At 35.5% G+C, this 20819-nt stretch overlaps 1 long non-coding RNA gene across 2 annotated transcripts in view; it reads left to right on the top strand.

Annotated features, from left to right (window-relative positions):
• The window catches only part of LOC110257598, an 803392-nt gene that overhangs the window by 268174 nt on the left and 514399 nt on the right, over positions 1-20819 (top strand). For both annotated transcript variants that reach the window (XR_002340440.1, XR_002340441.1), the window contains one exon: positions 17812-17906. This is a non-coding gene — a long non-coding RNA (uncharacterized LOC110257598). The remainder of the gene's footprint in view (positions 1-17811; positions 17907-20819) is intronic.

Here is a 20819-nt window from a genome sequence, read left to right as displayed (position 1 = left end):
ACTGATGAAATGTGGCACAGACTAGCTTCTTTGTAACAGATTAAATTGAAATTTGCTTTGATCTCAAGAAGAAAAGGGGTACCCATGCATAACCTTCATTACCTCAGCTGCGGAAATAGTATAGGAATCACTTTATTTTGTTGGGCTCTCTGTGAATTTATTTATTTGTTTGTTTAATGGATTGACAGATTTTGGAATTTTGGAGTGGGGAGTAAGAATGAAAGGTAATATCATTTTTGTACGAAGTCAAAGAAGTCAAATCTAGTGTTCAGGTTACTTTTGTTTTTTGCCTTCTCCCAAATCCCAAAATGCCATATGGTATTGTCATACACCAGCAAAGCATTGTTTATAGAGAATACTGCCACACTGAGATTGACAGAGAAATCCCCTATTGTACAGGATTTTGCATTGCGTGGATGTCCTTATCACCTGATCAAGACAGCCATATTGCAATAGGGGTTTGTATGTAAGTTTTATTAATGACATTCAAGGGAAACACTTTACCTCTACTGAAATATATGTATTGTATTCTAACATTGAATATTCAAGGCAGTAAACAATTTTTAATGATATATCTTGTGTTATATGTAAAATACATGGGCGTTGGGTTATAATCCAAATTTTGCCACCAACTGATTGTGACCTTTAGAAAGTATATGTATTCATTACTCAGATCACCTTTTAAAAGTATGTTCTAATGTTTGTCATTTTAATGGAAGGTTGCTATAAAGATATCATCTGAGAAGTGTATATATTACAGTGACAGGGATTGTAAGAATTTGTAAATGCTTCATCTATATTCTTATGCCTTAATAAAGAGTTTTCCATAATGATCAGTTACAATTATTATAGAAACTTTGATGATCTTTTTTTTCATATTTGAGTGTAATGAGGCTCCAAAATCTGTAAATTCTCATGGTTATTTTTAAATATTAAATCATCAGATACATGTGCTCTGTTTGTTCACTTCAAAAGTATTTAGCAATATAGCTCTAACAGAAGAATTACAAGCCATTGCTTCTAGATTCAGTAAATTCTACAAAAATACAATTAATTGCTACTTTTTAAAATTTGACTTGTTTCAATTTTTTGTAGATTAAAATTTTAATGTGAAATATATATGTATACTATATATATTTAACTCCTCAAAAACTACTGCTGTTTTGTATAATAAATATTCATTCATATATATATTTACCCTAATATTTATCTTTTCTGTCTGCCTTATTCTTTTCTGAATTTCTATGTGATTCTTATTTGTTTGTTTTCTAGGATCATTTTCCTTTTGCGTGCTGTGAGAGAACTCATTTTAGTATTTTTAAAATATTGAGTGATTTCTAGGGGGTCGGGAGAGGGGGTAATGGAGAGTTGGTAATAAATGGGCATAAAGTTTCAGTTAAACAAGATGAACAAATTCTGGAGATCTTCCGTATAACATTGTGTCTTTAGGTAATGATACTGTATTGTATGCTTAAAACTTTGTTAATATTGATCTGTTGGCTAAAAATTATTTTATTTACCTTATTTGAAAAATGGATTTATGATTTTCTTTACCTTTGAAGGAAACTTTGACTAGGTCTAGAACTCTAGGTTAGCACTTTCAGCATTTTAAAGATGTTATTTTATCAGCTGCTAGGTTAATTACATACCTTTGAAGAAAGCCTATGGTTTTCTTGCCTATGACTGCTTTTAAGATGTTTTTATCTTTGCTCTTGGTTTTCAGCAGTTTTACTGTGATGTGCTTTGGTGTAGTTTTTGTATTTACTTGGGTTTTGTGAAATTTATCTATGGCTTAATGCCTTTCATCAGTTTAGAAAGTTCTGGACCATTAATTCTTCAAATATTTTTTTCTTCCCCTTTCCCTTCTCCAGGCTAGGACACTGGTTACACTGTATTCCGCATTTCAATATGCTGCTTCGGTGTTTCTCCAAAGACAATTTACATTGTCATCAGGTTCAGAAAAGCAGATCATCCCAATCCACTTAAAGACAGATCTGGCTGAATGCTGATTTTGTCTTCTCTCTTTGTCCTCCTTTCATTCTTTCCTCCCTCCATTCCACCCTTCCTTTTCTTCCTTTCTCCCTTTCTTCTTCTCTTCCTTCTCCTCCTCCTCCTCCTTCTTCCTTTTCCTCTCCCTCTTTCCCTTTCTCTTCTCTTCTTTTCTATCTCTCTCATTTTTCTTTTTTATTGTGTTTCTTTCCTTGGATTTGCCCTCACTCCTGTTTCATAGCCCTCTATTAATCACAAATGCGCATTTTGGGATTTGTATAGGTTTTCTCCATTTAGTGATTTCTGGACCCCAATTTTTGTATTCCCGATACAGCGAGCTATCAAAAAAATCTCTTCTCTACATTTCATATACTTCTGCATGGCTTTTTAGTCCCTTACCCTTGGCAAATGCCTTAAAGGAAAAAACTGTGTGGAGTGTCTATTTCACTTCTCTGTGTTACCTTTTCTTGAGGATTTCAATTTCTGAATAACTTGGCAGTCCCAAATTCAATATTTGTCACTGAATTTCTCAGAGACTACTTGAAGTTGCCCTAGATTTTCCGCATGTTAGCAGAAATCCTTTGTAGCATTTGTCAGCCTTTTGCCTTACTCCAAGACTTGGTAAGCATTCCCAGGGCAAAGGAGCATGCAGAAATTTGTAGTTACCTTATCTCTCTAAGATCTGACCACTCTGTTGCTCACTGCAATAGTAGTTATGCAATACTTTCAGACTAAGACTGGGCTGATTTTAATGGTTTGCTACACTGAACTGTGAACCAAGGATAGAACAGCACAGGAAGAGCAATATTCTGTGCAGAGTCAAATTAAAACATAAGGGTGAAATATGTGTAGCATGTTGGTGGGCAAAAGACAGTTTTGCTTTGACTGGAGCATAATGAGAAAGAGGTGGTGTTACTGCCTCCTGCGGTGGATCATATACATAGAAATGCTAGCAACCTAGCACCTCCTCTGATTATTTGCTGCCATATTGCATCTATAATATTTTCCACTTAAAAAAGAAAAAACAAAACAAAAACAAATAAAGCCCTCAGCTCTAAGTTACTCTTCCAGGTCTGTGCTTCAGGTAGTTGGGTTGAGTGCCTTGAATTAGTACAAAGAAATCAAGAAGTAAACAGTGAAAGAGAAAAATAAAATAGCATAACAGGAGAGTAGTTCTTGATTTTTCCCCTTGCATTTTGGCCATAGGCATTACATTTCAAAAATTTTGGCCATATTTTATGCTTTACCACTCATTTCAATTTGGGAATATTTCTGACAGTACACTGGTAATAACAGTATAAATTGGCAGGTAATAACAGTATAAATTGGCAGGTTATATGTGCGTGTAAGACATATAAAGTGATACACATGGAGTCTTGCTGTTAAATAATATTATCCTGGAAACAGAAACTATCTGCTTTTGCTTCAGTAAACAAACAAATTCTGGTTTTCCCTGGCAGGAATTTTTAACTTTTCTCAGTTTAGTTGTAAACTTGTAGCTGTCTATATTGTAATCGTCTAAACTTAGCAATATTGGCTTATCATTTAAATAGTAGCATATAAACCATATAAACAATGTCTGACATTCACAGAATGAGTAATGAAGTAATATTATATTTTTTAGCTTATACACTCCTTAAACCTTCAGAAACCATCGCAAATCCAAATCGTGTTTCCCAGCATAAAGTTTTTGCTGGGATCTCATCTACTGTGGATGGAAGAGCTATAAGATTACATGCTGTAAGATGCCTCCCTAGAGGAAGAGAAACAGCAGGTGCTAGAGAGCAAAACATAAGCTGCCCAGATTTTATTTTGCAGTACATGAAAATGGTCGCTACAGATATCCCTCTCCAATGTCAGAGAGTTTGTTGTCAGGTTTTTTTTTTTGTTTGTTTTGTTTTTTTAATTGCCACTGTATTTTGTTCAAATTGCATAATTTGGGGCACTTATTGTATTTTGGAAGTTGCATATCTAGAGGTATACTTTTAAAAAATGTGTCATGACAGCATTAGCAAGGTTCTGAGTGTCCTATGATTTTCTATAAAGCACATAACTACACTTGATCTCATGGGGATTCTCTCTTATGTTCAGTGGCCTATATGAGGTACCAGCAAAAGGATAGTTCTGAATAGTGAGTGCCATATTAAACCATAGTGAGCTATACTTTGAAATATTTACTTGAAAATAATAAACTCTATATGTTGGTAGAAGCTTAAAAGTATTTCCCCTGATTTTCAAACTAAGAAACTGCATTTCTTAAAAAATTTTAATTTAAAGAACAAGTATACTTCTCTATAAAGTTACCACCCAAAGAAAATTGAAGCTAATCTTTGAATGTCTTTATTTTGAGTTGTACTAATTTACTGAAACCAATCCTGTTTCCTCTGTGTATATACAATATATATCTATTTTAATATAACCATCATACTGTAACTGACATTTTTATTGTGTAAGGTTTTACTTAATATTATAGTATTTCCACTTCTCCATGCCATTAAAGCTATATTTGTTAATGTCATCTTTGTAATGATAAACTTTTCCATCATAATTATTTACTATAAATTATTTAATCATTTTATTTTATGGACATTTAATTTTTTATGTTTATCACATTGTATAATTTTATAATGAGCATTTCTGTGTATTTAACTTTTTATATACCTTTGGTTGTCCCTTTCCTATAAATTCATAGATGTGCAATTATTTAAAAAGATGTACAGAAGTTCCCGTCATGGCTCAGTGGTAATAAACCCAACTAGTATCCATGAGGATTTGGGTTTAATCCCTGGCCTCTCTCAGTGGGTTAAGGATCCAGCATTGCCCTGAGCTGTGGTGTAGATCACAGAGGCCACTGGGATCCTGTGTTTCTGTGGCTGTGGAACAGGCTGGCAACTCCAACTCCAATTGGACCCCTAGCCTGGGAACGTCCATATCCCTCGGGTGTGGCCCTAAAAGACAAATAAATAGATAGATAGATAGATAGATAGATAGATAGATAGATAGATAGATAGATGTACATAGCCAAACTGGTTTTCTGAAGTTTGTGCCAGTTAATCATCTGCAAGCATGGAATTCCTGTCGTGGCTTAATGGTAACGAACCTGACTAGTATCCATGAGGATGCTGGTTTGATTCCTGGCCTTGCTCAGTGGGTTAAGGATCCAGCCTTGCTGTGGGTGGAAAGTCACAGATGTGGCTTGGATCCCCTGTTGTTGTGTCCTTGGTGTAAGCTGGCAGTGAGTGTGGCCCTAAAGAGACAACAACAACAACAACAAAATCACCTGCAACTAGTATATGAAAGGAAATACACCTTGTTATCCTTGATTTAGCAGCTTTCAACCCTATTATTCATTCAGTAAATATAGGAATTCTTTTTGTTTTTTTCTTTTCCAGCTGCACATGCGGCATGTGGACGTTCCTGGGTCGGATTCCTAGCCCACTGAGCCACAGTGGGAACTCCCAATATAGAAATTCTTCTGTGGCATATTTCACCCTCATTTAGAAGAAGCACCTTTTGTTGACTTCTTACACAGAAGAATATGTCCAAGTTCCATGCTATTGGCTTATCTTGTCCTTAATAAATGAGGAGTTGGAATTTGGAAAAGCTTTACATCCTGAGCTTCAGGGTATCTGCAGAAGATGTAGGATACTCCAAACTTCAGGAAAGAATAGAGCTTCTGGATTGACTATCTTGTAAGGTTTTATCTGGTAGGCATGAAAATCTTGACGGCATTCAGCATTTCGTGATGACCTTCCTGGGACTCCTCTCAGTGAGCCTGCATTTCTACGAGGTGCCTTTGAGCTTTCCCCATGTTACAATCTGCAGAATATCAGAGCAGGTCTCAGGTTATGAAAGACCCTCTGGGGCTGCCTATAAACCACAGTGAACCCACCTGGCTGGGCTTCTGGGTCTCTATCCTACCCATGAGGTGGTCTGACTGCTACAAGTCTGTCGCCACCATTAAAAAGGAGGAGAGACAGAATACAGTTAAAAGGGGGATGGAAAGTCTACGTACTAGAACATTTTAGGAGTTTCCAAGTATTCTTTCTGATGTTTTCAACATTTATCTTGATATATTTTTCTTATATCATTCTTATTTCCAATCATCCTTCTACAACTAAACAGTGAACACATTAAGTTCAAGCCTAGAAACCTAGGAGTTGAGTCCTTGTGGAAAAGTCAAGGAGTAAGTGGTAGTAGTCCTCAGGCCACCCGTTTTCCAAATTTATTTTACATATTCACTATACAGGACAGAATTGTGGCAGATTACACTGTAGATTTTCTGTTCATATAAGTGAACTCCCAATAAACAAGATAAATATCTTTTTTCCAACCTTTTATTATATATTAACTTTTCTTTATTTTTATGCTTGATGGCTATCTCTTGTAAAAGTAATAAAGTATCCAAAACAAAAGAGCACCACCAAACATCTTTTTGTTTCTGCGCCTCTTGAGTTATGAATATCCTGCAAGGTATGAGTAGAACAAAAGTAAAAAAGTATATACTTATAGATAGAAGTGGTACGTATTTATTATAGAAGTTGTAAAGTGTTATTTCTGAGAAATAATAATATATGGTTTTATCTTGTATATGCTAAAATACCATCATGATATTCTTGCACGAATATGTCATATTAAATAAACATTTAACAAGTTAGTAAAATAACATTTTAGTATAAATTTGAAAAAAGCTATTTATTTTTAAATAATTGTTTTTTTAGTAGTTTTGCAGTGGGATTTCTTATTATGGGTTCCTTGTAACTCAGGTGACTTTTTCTTTCTCTAGCTTCTCCAAATATGGTATAGTTGTTGCCTAATTAAAATTATTTAATCCCTCAATTTGTTATGGCTCTGCCCAATTTATATAACATGTGAAAAATAGCCTCTATGATATAGCTGCCTAGAGCTCCTAATTCTTTATAATTCCTTAATCCTAAATAGCATTTCTTTCAACAAAGCATGTGTGTCTGTGTGCTTTGAACAATCTAATCATCACATCAGCAGAGACATTTTCCTGCTCCTTTCACATGGATCCCGTTCCTTCAACACCCAGAGTGATTTGGAAGGAACAATATTTGACCACATCTCCCTTCCTCATTCTGATATATGTGAACTTCAAATGCATTGTCACCAAATACCCTGAGCTTGTTTCTGTTATTACTATTTATTAAACTACACTTAATTCCCTTATCTATCCACTAGAAATAACTTTGAGGGCAAGGATTATATTTTTCATCTTTGTATCTTTAATTTCAAATACCTATATAATAATGCACAGTTTTTGTAATGTGGAGGAATTATTTGCAAGATAAAGAAGTCCTGTCTTAAAGTTTTGTGTGCCACTAGCAGCACTGATTTGGGATATGAGTTGACAATTAAATGCGTAATTCACATAGGCTTCTCTGAGAGTGGGTAAACTACTTTAGATCTATAAAATAAAACACATACTCCTACGATTCAACAAAAAGTCTTAGCTTGTATGTCTAAGCTCCTCAGAGACCCCACTATAACTGGCATGACTAGTGTTGCAGCCCTTTCACACATCATATGACTAATTCTTTGTAGCTACATCTTATTAACTTGAGGTGCTCATTATTTGATGACAGGTGACTTTGGTATGTGGCATAGTCCTCATTTTGGATATGGTATAAGTAAGCTACTAACAACTATGTGAGTCCAAGGGCCAGAATTCTCAGGCATACTCAAGGCTAGAGGAAAACTCAAAAAGCCGCTGTAGGGGGAGGGAGTGGGAGGGATCGGGAGCTTGGGCTTATCAGACACAATTTAGAATAGATTTACAAGGACATCCTGCTGAATAGCATTGAGAACTATGTCTAGATACTCATGTTGCAACAGAACAAAGGGTGGGGGAAAAATGTAATTGTAATGTATACATGTAAGGATAACCTGATCCCCTTGCTGTACAGTGGGGAAAAAAAAAAAAAAAAAAAAGCCATTGTTAATTCTCTTGCACTATTGCAAAGCAATTTCTTTGAGTAAGGGAATTAGAGCATTTTGGAGAAAGGAAGATAGACTCTCCTTAAACAAGAAAGGAAAAACTGCCTTTCCTATTATTAATTCCCCAGGGCAGGACTGTTGAATCGTAGGAGTATGTGCTTTATTTTATAGAATGACCTGAAATGAGGGGGATTTCAGGATCGGATTTCAGGATCAAGTTTCAGGGTCAATTCCCAATTCCCAATATCTTAAGTCATCCTGTCGGTAACTACAATGAAGATGTAGAAGCAATCAGGGCAGAAGTTTAGCATCTCATTGATGTCATTAATGAGGATAGGTGATGCTTAACAAGTAATACCAAACATTAGATCATAAGTGGCTATATGGCTACAGTGATCCTTCTATGCTCTCAGAGAATTTCAGCTATGGCTCTTTTTGATAATTATTATGATATGTTCAAAAAGGTCATGGATTCTTGATATTAAAGACTTTATCCTTTAATTGACAAAATAAATATTGCAATTATTCACAGAATCTGTCATTTTTCTTTGATCTCACATACATGTGTTAACACATAAATATCTTGGGACTCTCTAATCTTCAAGTTTAGATTTTTCTTTGTCATTAACCAAGATACTTAAAACTCTATTAGATGCATTTAATAATTTACATACTTGTAATTTTGTTATTTTTCAGAATTTTGTGACATCTGTTTTCACGAGATCGTAAAAAACATTTCTCTCTTAAATATCATATTTATTTTTTTATTTTCAAATTGTGTACTTCTCTGGATTTTTGAACACTTTTTTTCCTCAAAAATGTACTGAATCTTGAGATTCTTTGCATAATAGAGAAGGTGACATATTTCAAAAGTAAAACTGCTGACCGCAATCCCCCAAAGAAGCAAATGAGCATTCCACCCTGGCAGGTTATTGGGAACAGCAAACAAGACCACAATGTATTTTATAGTTTGGCAACATGTAAAACATCACTTGCTGCCTTCAGGGCATTCCCACTAGGACAGAGCTGCACTGACTTGCTGACAACCTCTTCTTGTAAGATCATGGAAATATCCTAGGTTATTTCCAAATGTTTATAGGCATCATTTAAGGGACTGCAGCTGTGGTTTCACTTGCACTTTCCACCTGTCAGACAGTAATTGCCTCAGAATTAACACTCTCTAAAAGGAAGCAAAGATTCTTAAGAGATGTATTTGGCCTCAAATTAGCCAGAGATGTACATAAACGTGCTCATTTTCCCATTAAGAAGAGAACCATAGAGGAATGTGCTTCTGCTCTTGGCAGATGGTGATAGAAGCTCATCAGCTCCTCTCAAGCTGCCTTGCCATAATCCTAGTGACAGAAATTTATCATCTACTGCTTAGATTTATAGCATTTAAAGTATGATAACTTTTAAGTAAAGGCCAGAATTATCATCAGGGAAAGATGGATTAACTGTGTTATCCATTTTGTAACCAAATGCCAAAGGTGAAACACTGCATTTAGAATTTCAAATGAAATAAAGAAGCTGTAAGATTTAGGTTTCATCTCCCAAAATTATCCAATAAACTCATTAAGCCTTTTGAGGAGGGGTAAAAGTATAAATAGAAAGGCAGGCTGGCAATAATTATAACTTTATACATATACCTAATTGGAATGAAACTCTTAAATCATGCATCATAAAGTAGTATGATTTAAGAATTTCATTCCCGTTAAATGTGCATTTTAGGTTTTCATCTTAAGTGTGAACATCAAAGCTCAGCTAAATGCTGTGATTTAACATGAGAACTAAAATAGATAAAACGAAAAAATAGGCCAAGATCATGAGGTGAATGCTTTCCTTGTTACCGCTTGAGGTTTATGGCAGATAGTCGGAAAAACAGTGTTCCTTAGTTTAAAAAAAAACTATACATGTATTTTTATTGAAACCTTTTAGAACATTTACTATGCAAACAAGTTATCTAGATATCTTTGTAAATATATTAAGCCTGTATTTCTACCTTTATGGTATCTCCATTCTAGAGTCTAGAACTAGATGTGAAACAGTAATTATCAAATTTATATCCTAGCTTTATTTTGATCAGCAGCTTTTCACTTTATCTAATTATGGCAATTATTTCTTCTTCCCCCACATAGAGTTTCCAAAGCTGAGTAGTGCCTGGTTTCTCTCTTTATATTCTTCCCTTCGAGATTTTATATGATAAATTTGACTCTCACATTTACAGTGATGGTATAAATTCCACCATGACATATTCAAAGGTATGTGATATCAATCAAACTCAGTTTTGACGAAGAGGCTGCTCTGTCTAGCCTTCCTATTTTCATCAATTGGCATTGCCATTCTATCATGTCTGAAACTTGAGGAGGCCCAGATTTATCTACTTTTAAACATAGATCAATTTAACCAAATATTCTTGAATATCTACTGTTCACATTGGTCTGTTAAAAGGAATTCAGTAGAATCTCTCTAAGAATGAGAGTAAAGACTTATGAGACCACAAGGAGCCAGGCTTAATGAATCTTAATTTTAAGAGGTTTAAGTAAATTCCATGGGAAAAGAGCTAGAAGATGATTAATTGGGATCAGAGAATCACGTGAGGCTCTTTAGAGTATTCATCATTTGAGTTTGGGTTATGAAAATTAAGTAAAATTTCAACATGCAGGGAAAAAATTTCTATGTAAAATATGATTTCAGCGAAGCCCACAAGAGTCAAACATCAGACATATGCTGGGAAAGAATGAGAAAAACCTTAATTAATAAAGTAGTCTTTATTAAATAGTCATGAGGAGCTAAGAAAGGGGTGGATATGCTATGACCTCTCTTATAATGATACCTTTTGGTAGCAGTTATGGAATAAATTGTGTTTCCCCCAAACCATTAAATTTCTAATCCGCAATATCAATAAATATGACCTTATTTGGAAATCAGGTCTTTCAATGATTAAGTTAGGATGAAGTCATTAGGGTAGACCCAAATTCAATATGACTGGTGTCTTTATAAAAAGGGAAAATTTAGACAGAAACAGACACTTTCAACAGGGAAGATGGTATGAAGATACAGAGAGAATACTATTTACAAGCCAAGAAATGCCCGAGGCAACAGGGCCTCGTGGGACAGAGTCTCCCTCACAGCCCTCAGAAGGAATCAATCTTGCTGACACCTTGATTTTGCACTGCCAGCCTCCAGAAATACGAGACCATATAAATAACTATTGTTTACACCTCCTAGGGAGTTCACGCTGTGGCACAGTGGATTGGGAATCTAGCTCCAGAGGCTCTGGTCACTGTGGAGGTGTGGGTTCCATGCCTGGCAGGTATAGTGGATTAAAAGGGTCTGGTGTTGCCACAGCTGCAGAGTAGGTCTCACGTGTAGCTTGGATTCAGTTCCTGGCCAGGGAACTTCCATATGCCGTGGGTGGGGCCACAAAACAAAACAAAACAAAAAAATCCACCTAATTTGTGGAACTTTATTTTGGCATTTTCAGGGAACTAATACAGCAGTACTGTGGATTATTAATGTAATTACTTAACTGCCTTTTCTGCCTTCAGAGTCTGAAAATGGAGGCAGAAAAAGCAGTTAAGTAATTGGATTAGTTTAGCAATGAGTGATAATGTCATGATTTGGGAATGGAAAATTTGGTCCATGTATGAGAAACATTTTAATAAAGAATATTAAGATTTTCAGTAAATTAGTTGTGTATGAGGCAAAGGAAAGGAAGCAAGAAAATGACTCTGGGATTCTAGTTTGGTCCATTCCATTCAATGTTAAAAAGGTGACAAAAGTGAGATATCTAGAATAAAACACCTTGAGCTAGAAGAGTGGATGTTGTTTTAGAAATGTTTGAATTTGAAGTTACTCTGAAATATTCCATTTGTTGTTTTAAAAGAAAACTTAAAAAAAAGGTCTTGGGTGGAAGGAGAGATTTGAGTTCCATTAAATTAAAAAAAATTGAAGTATAGTTGGTACACAAAATTATATGTTATAGGTGTACAATATAGTGATTCAGAATTCTTAAAGGTTAAACTTCATTTATACTGGCTATATTCCCCATGTATAGTATGTCGTTCTACCTTATTTTATACATAATAATATGTACCTCTTAATCTCCTATCCCTATATGGCCCCTCCCCACTTCTCTCTCCCCACTGGTAGCCACTAGTTTGTTCTCTATGTCTTGTGAATTGGTTGCTTTCTTATTATATTCACTAGTTTTAACAAACTATTTTATTTAGATTCCACATATAAGTGATATCATACAGTATTTGGTTTTCTCTGTCGGACTTTTTTCCCTTAGCATAATGCCCTCCAAGTCCATCCATGTGGTTGCAAATGGCAAGATTTCATTCCTTTTTAGGACTGAGTAGTATTCCATTGTGTGAGTGTGTACCATGTCTTCTTTATCCATCTATCTGTCGATGAACACTTAAGTTGCTTCCATATCTTGGCAGTTGTAAATAATGCTGTGATGAACATTGGTGTGCGTGTATCTTTATGAGGTAGTGTTTTTTTTGGGTGGGTGGGGTTATCCCCAGGAGTGGATTTGCTGGGTCATATGTTAACTCTATTTTTAAATTTCTGAGGAAACTTCATACTGTTTTCCACAGTGACTGCACCAGTTTACATTCCCATTAACAGTGTTATGAGTGTTACCTTTTCTCCACATCCCCACCAACATTTGTTATTTGTGTTCTTTTTGAGGATAGCCATTCTAACAAGTGTGAAGTGATATCTCATTATGGTTTTGATTTGCATTTCCTTGATGATTAACCATGAATTCCATTAACATTTGAACTAATAAGTCTGAATAATGTGCAGTGGAATTGAAAATGGCTGAGGCTGGAACTCTAAGGAATAACATTACTTAAAGACCAGCTGATATAAAGAAAGGATTTGTTAAAGAAACTCAGAAGTAGTCAGGCAAATAGAGTATATCCACAGAGGAGAATGTTCGAGAAGCCAAAGAAGAAAACTAGTTTCAAGACAGATGGAATGGAAAGCATTTTCCATGCTTTACATGGAAGTGAGGCATTCGGGATGTATCCATTGGAGTTCCCGTTGTGGCACAGCCGTATCTGTAAGGATTCAGGTTTGATCCTTGGCCTCCTCAGTGACTTAAGGATCCAATGTTGCCATAAGCTGCGGTGTAGGTCACAGAGGCAGCTTGGACCTGGTGTTGCTGTGGCTGTGGTACAACCTGGCAGCTGTAGCTCTGATTCGACCCCTAGCCTGGGAACCTTCATATGCTGTGGGTACGATCCTAAAGGACAAAAAAAAAAAAAAAAAAAAAAAGAGGTATCCATTAAGTTAGGCAAATGGATTGTCATTGTATAACCTGTTGATCATTCTTAGATAATAATGTATACATACGTCAGATATATTAGCATATTAATCTAAGAAATATGTAAAGCAGCTCTCTCAGAATAGCAAAGAAAGTGATGAACCAGATATACTGAATTCCATAATTCTGAAAAGTAACTTTTAAGAACATTTTAACATCTCTGAAATTGCCTTTTATAATCCAAGGCATTTTGTAAACCCTGCCAGCCAGGATTGAATTTACATTCTTCCAGAGACAATCTGAATTTGCTTATAACCATCTTAAGGGGTCTTACCGACCTTTTTAGATTAAATTTTCTCCTTAAGAATTTTCTTGTACCACAATGGTGATTTGAAATAATTCTATGAATACAGGTTTATGATTCATTTTCTCCAGATATAATTCATGTTTCTCTTTCTTCCCAGACTTCCGGATGTCCTTGTTGTCACTTTCTGGTTGATACTTTTAGAGTTCATTAAAATTGTTTTCTGGGTATAACGCTTTGGTCACACCGTTACCTAACTCTATGTCAGAATTTTCTATTATTCAGTGACTACCATCTCAGATCTTTCCCCTCCTCCCCTTTTTAAAGACTTTATTTTATTTGGAGCAGTTTTAAGTTCACAGTAAAATTAAATAGAAAGTATAGACATTTCCCAAATGCTTCTGCCCCTGCATGTGTATAGCCTCCCTCGTTATCAACATCCCCACGAGATCGGTCCATTTGTTATAATCAGTGAACCGACACTGACACATCATAATCACCCAAAGTATATTATGGTTTACTCTTGGTGTTGTAATTCTGTGGGTTTTAACGAATGTATAATGATGTATGTCCATCACTACAGGATCACGCAAAGTATTTTGACTGCTCTAAAAATCCTCTGTGTTTTGCTTATTTATCTTCCTCTTCTGACCCCTGGCAACTAGGGATATTTTTATTGTCTCTATAGTTATTACTTTTCAGAATGTCATAAAGTTGGGATCTTAAAATATGTAGCCTTTTCAGATTGGCTTCTTTCACTTAGTAATATGCACTTGTCTCCTCTGTGTCTTTTTGTGGCTTTATAGCTCATTTCCTTTTACTGCTGAATAAATTCTATTGTCTGGATATACCACAGTTTACTTATCTATTCACCTACTGAAGGACATCTTGGTTACAACTTTGGCAAGTATGATAAAGCTGCTATAGCAGTTCGCATTGTGGCTCAGAAAGTTAAGGACCCATGTTGTCTCTGTGAGGATGCAAGTTCAATCCCTGGCCTTGCTCAGTAGGTTAAGGATCCAGAGTTGCCACAAGCTGCGGTGTAGGTCACAGGTACAGCTCGGGTCTGGTGTTCCTATGGCTGTGGCTGTGGCTGCAGCTGCAGTGCTATTCGGCCCCTAGCCCAGGAACTTCCATATGCTGCAGGTGTGGTTGTAAAAAGAAAAAAAAAAGGGAATAAAGCTGCTATAAACATCTGTGCGCAGGTTTTTGTGTGGACATACATTTTCAACTCATTAGGGTAAATACCAAGGAGCACAATTGCTGGATCATATGGTAAGAGTTATGTTTAGTTTTACAAGAAACCGTGAAACCATCTTCTAAAGTAGCTATACCATTTAGCTGTTTTAACAGCAATGGATGAGAATTCCTGTTGCTCTGCATCCTGGCCACATTTGGTATCAACAGAGTTTTGTGTTTTAGCTATTCTAACAGCTGCATGGTGATATCATGTTGTTGTTTTAATTTACAGTTTGCAGATGACACATGAGAGGGAGCATTTTTCTACACCCTTACTTGCTATTTGTATCTCTGCTTTGGTGGAATGTCTTCTCAGGCATTTGGGTCCATGCAGAAATCTGCACACAAATGTTTATAGTAGCTTCTTTCATGATTGCTAAAATTTAAAAGCAACAAATATGTCCCTCAATGGATGAATGGATAAACAAACAATCTGTGGTGTAGCTATACAATGTAATATTTTTCAACAATAAAAACAAATGAGCTCTCCAGCCATAAAAAGACATGGAGAGACCTGAGGTATATACTGATTAGTAAAAGAAACTAAACTGAAAAAGGTCACATCCCGCATGATTCCAACTCTACGACATTCTGGAAAAGGCAAAACTATGGAGACTGTAAAAAGATCAGTAGTTAGAGAGAAAGGGATGAATAGGTGGAACACAGCAGATTTTTATGATAGTGAAACTGATCTGAATGATAATATAATTGTGGATACACATATACATCAAAACTCATAGACTGTACAACAGAAAGAGTGAACCCTAATGCAAACTATGGACTTTAGCTAATAATAATGTATCAATATTGGTGCATCAATTATAATAAATGTATCACACTAGTGCAAAATGTTAACTATTAGGTTAATTATGAGCCAGGGTGAGGTGTATGAGAGCACTCTATACTATCTGGTCAATAGTCTAAAAACTAAACCTGCTGTAGGAGTTCTCTTGCGGTGAAGTGGGTAAAGGATCCTGCATTGTCACTGTGGCAGCTTGTGGCACAGGTTTGATCCCTTAGCTCAGGGGCTTTTATATGCCGCACACACAGCCAAAGAATAAAACAAAAAATACACTCGCAAAACAAAGACATGCACACAAAAACAAAACAAACAAATGCTATTAGAAATAAAGTCTAGTAATTAGAAATAAAGCAAGCAGAAAGCAAAAATGTTACTATATCTGAAGCTGCACATATACATGACTCTTTTTTTGTCCCTTTGTGTTGCCTGGGATGGGACCTAAAATAGGGCATGTGCACACCAGATGCAGCAGGCACTCTGTGTGTGTGTGTCCTTTGGAAAGTCAGCACTTTCTGAAACAGTTTAGCTATTCATTTACATTAATGTCTCTATTCAGTAACTGTTTATTGGGCACTTCTATAAGTCTGGTATCTTGGCAACCATTATGGATACACAGAGATGTGTGTGTTTATGTGTGTGTGTACATTGTGTTGTATATCTGTATGGCCACCTATCTGTATGCTCCTGTGATATAGGTTTATATGTGTAAAATGTGAACATCTATATATCCATTGATATGCAGAGTTATATATATGCCTATGGACAAATCATAAGTGATAGGAAGCCAATACTTAATCATTAAATATCTGTAAAACTGTTATTGGAGTCATTCTTAACAGAGTGCTACTGGAAAACTCACTTCTGGGGTCTCTCAAATATTCGGAGAGAATATTTCATCTATAATTAATAGTTAAAACAACTAAGGACAATGATCAAAAAACACATGGACTTTTTCCTGATGCAAAGACCATGTCTTGTCTTTGAAGACAGTGCCCATCTTAAGGCAAATTACTTCATTTGGCTTTTCCTGTGGTTTTCAGGCAGAATGAAAGGCATTAAAAAACTCAAGTATTGTGAAAAAGTAAAGAATAGGGATGGCAAAAAAACCTGTTATTGAAAAAATAGAAATTAAGTAGGAATTTAATGTTCATTTAAGAAAATATTTATAAAATATGTCTTCTTCTCAGTGCAGCAAAAGCCATGGGGTGTTTCTGTTTTTGTTTCATTTTAATAGAGTAGGAGAATGTACATAAACTATGTAAGTTGAGAAGACCCTAGACGCTTTTACTTCTTCCCTTCAGTTTGCTGGAAGCCAGTAGACATCACTGGGAGGAAGGTGCATGCATCAGCATTATCCATGGAGAGTTAGAACTATGTATATACTTGGACCTTACCCATAGCTACTGAATCAAAATCTTTAGAAAGTATTTAAAATAAACAAATGGAATAAAAGGTTCTCAACTTTTTTCAGATAAATAATTCAAGATAATAGCCATTGCTGTTACTGACAATTTATAGACCTTCAACAGGGTGATTCTTAAATTAGCCAATCACAGAAAATAATATAGAAAGAAAGTACAGAAAGAAAAATGCTTTTGGAAAACTTTGAATAAATAAATTAAGACACTATTGTGTCTTTGTAACTAGAGGCTAACAATCATTTAGTTTAGAAACAAGTATAATGCAGATCTTTGAGTATAACTTTCAAATAGTCTATCATTGGGTAGATATTAAAACCACTTTATCTCTTATTATTTTTTCCCTTTGAAATAGGTTCGAATTCTTTTCCATACCAGCGAGGTTTACTTTCAAATTCTAACAGGTCTCCTAAAACCTGACCAGTGCTTGGTAATCTAGTTAGTTTGTAACTAGATTAGTCTCAAAAAGGAAATGAGCTAGGAAAATGATATGGCAAGAAAAATGATACAAACTAGAACATTAGACTGCATTTTAAACTGAAGTGATAATAATGCGTACTAGATATATACAAAAAGTTCATTAATTGCTAATTACTTAATTTGATATTATTAAATATTTAAATGAATAGTCATCTTCATCTGTAGCACCTCTGAATAGGACAGAAAACATTGAAGAATGTGGCCAAAACTGTTTAAATAAGGAAAATTTCTGAGTCAGAATACAGAGTAGAACACTTCTGGTGATGCTCTTCTAAGTGATGTATTTACCCGAGGTCTAGTGGCTCAACTGGCAAAATCTTATCTGTCTATATTTGTGACTTAGGTATATGCTGCTGTGGCTGGTGGCATGATGGGAACAGCAGGAGGAAGTTGATGGATGCCAGCTTGGAAGAGGAGTTGGAGCAAATTCTTCATAAGGTAGGAAATTTCTAGTGAAATAAGCTGAATTCATTAACCAAGCTGGAGCATCGCTCTTCCCAGAATGGACTGGGGAATTCTGTTTGAGTTCATCCCAAATCGATCTGTGTTTCCTGAGATGAAACAGATTAAATTTAAAAGTTATTTTACAAATTTCCTCAAGATTTTAATAGTTCCAGAAATGATGTTGTTAAGACTGACCAAATTGGAGTGTAATGCAATCTGCGGTAGAAAGAGTCTTTCCACTTTGATAGAGGCTGCTGTGCTCTTGGTGCACAGGAATGTTATTAAGTGCTCCTGTGGGTTGGGGTGCAGGAATCTGCATTTTGCAGGAGGGGGAAGGTAGTGGAAGGAAAGCAGATTATGGAAAATGGGAGCAATGAGTGACAGAAGCTTTTTTTCTCTCTGAAAATAAATTCCAGAAATATCGTGGAAAGTGTTGCTGAAGGAGGGGCTTTTACATGTGTGGTTGAACACATAGAGACAAAAAATTCAAATATAATAAATACATAGAGTTTATACCCATAACCTAGGAAACTTCAGAAGACACAAATGAGAAAATGCATTTTAAATAATCAATTTGCTATTCCTTAGTCCATCTTACTCCAGTCATTAATCTTATGCTCTCATGGCACTTTCTTAAAAAGTCTGAGAAGTGTTTGAAGCCATGCCTTTCCTCAGACTTATGATAGGAGGCAAAGATTTATTCATTTAACGTTAAATCCACTGCTCTAGAGGAAAATGACTGAAAAATTTTATAACCTAGATTCTTAGAGTTACTATTATGCATGTGGATTGGGATCCTGAATCAGATTTAGAGTCAGTAGGAAGCCACTAAGATAGCAGCTATGTGAACAAAGACTAGATCTATTGTCATATATGATGGCAAGTGCAACTGATTTTTATACAGCAGCTGTTGTTGGAATCTCTTGATATTTACTCCATAATGTTGTTGATGTTAACCTCTAGGTGATAATAGCTGTAGTATTTCTGACTATCTTTTCTGCTGCTCATTTTTAAAATATAAAATTGTTCTAAAAATAAAATCTATTAATTAAAAAAATACTTTCAAAACAAAAACATAATCCAGTCAATTCTCATCATCTCCTTTGCTACTCCCTTTGTCTAGATCATCACCATTTTCACACTGTTTGGCCATGTTCCTGTTCGGGATGCTCTAACTAAGTATGGAGGCCAGAGTGATCCATTTAAACATGTCTCTTCTCTTTGCAAAATCTTTTATGGATTTTCACTCAGATTTGGGTAGCCTAAAGTCATCACAGCAACCTAAGTGACTACATATGATTCCACACCCCGTCACTCTATATCCATTTAATGTTTTTACCCCACTCAGCTCATACTCTTCACCCAGCTCCCTCAGCTCCAGCCTCATTGACTTGCTTTCTCTCTCTATTTTATAATGCTTTTTATGTTTTTCCATTATAGTGTTTGTATGTGTTCCATCAATTTCCTACTATACAGCAAGGTGACCCATTCACACATACACATATACATTCTTTTTCTCACATTATCATGCTCCATCATAAATGACTAGATACAGTTGCCAGTGCTGTACAGCAGGATCTCATTGCTTATCCATTCCAAAGGCAATAGTTTGCATCTATTAACCCCAAATTCCCAGTCCATCCCACTTCCTCCCCCTCTAACTTGCTTTCTCTTTGTTGAACACTTCAATTATCCTCAATCTTTGAAGATTTTTTGGTACTGCTCCCTCTTCCAGGAATGACCTGGAATGAATGACAAGGCTCACTCACCCCTTATCTCCTTCAGGTCTCAATTTTCACCTTTTTGGTAAGTAAAGACCTCCTTGATCACCCTGTGTAAAATGGCATATGTTTCTTCCCAGCACTGCCAATTCTCTTTCTCTGCTGTATTATTTTCTCCATAGCACTTGTTATCATCAGATATACCATCTGTGTCAGTGTCCATCTATCTACACTAGAATGTGTAGGGAGATAGGGAAGAAGGGAGGGGGTTGGAGAGGGAAAGAAGAAGGAAAGAAAGAAAACAAAAATAAGAAAAACCAAATCTTAGAAGAAACTCAAGTAGCTCAAGTTATTACCCAGGTAGGTATAGAACCCCTGCTGAACCGCAAATCCAGTAAATCCATACTAACCTAAGGTTCATGTATGACAGTTTATGTATGATTATTTTGATGCTCATATTTATAGTTCATACCTAATTTATTTATCATAATCATATCTCAGAACATATTTAAATGGTTACATTCATATTATTAGGTGAGGGGAACTATACATATTTTAGATAAATGTATTCCTTGAGGGCACATTTGTTATATTTAAATAGAGGAAGATTGGTTAATGCTGATTCTCAGCAAGAGTTGGGTCAAATGCAGAGATAGCATAATTGACCCAACAAAAATCTTTGTATTTATTTGTCTGGGCTATTCTTAAATGGGTCTGTCTGAAAAGCACATTTCAACAATAGATTGATCCCCTTGGCATTTTAAATCTTTGAGTGAGCTGCTTCAGGTTAGAAATTAAAACATTCCATTATATATCTCCTAAATGGAGTTCAGTGCTTCTGGCATTTGAGCTTGTCTAAAAGTTCTGTGAAGAGTATCTGTTTTGTAAATGCCTTTTATAGTAATGTATGAAGGGGTGAGTTCAACTATTAAGACAAAAGAAAGAAAGGCATGTGGAGAATAATATAGCCACAAATTTAAACTCATAAGAACTAGCATTGTTTTTAACAAAGTAATGAACCTAAGTTTTGAAAGATCAAAAAAGGTTATAATTTAATTTAGGGGTATACTATTTTGTGCACTTCTTGTTGAGAACTAAAACATTTGTGTGCAGTTTAAGAAAGTTAGCCTTTTTATATCATACTGCAGTATCATGATTTTTGTTTTTGCACTGTTTAATTTATTTT

The sequence above is a fragment of the Sus scrofa genome, chromosome 18 (genome assembly GCF_000003025.6).
Source record: "Sus scrofa isolate TJ Tabasco breed Duroc chromosome 18, Sscrofa11.1, whole genome shotgun sequence".
Classification (NCBI taxonomy): Eukaryota; Metazoa; Chordata; class Mammalia; order Artiodactyla; family Suidae; genus Sus; species Sus scrofa.
The sequence above is the reverse complement of the archived record's forward strand: the minus strand, read 5'-3'. Positions and strand labels throughout refer to the sequence as shown.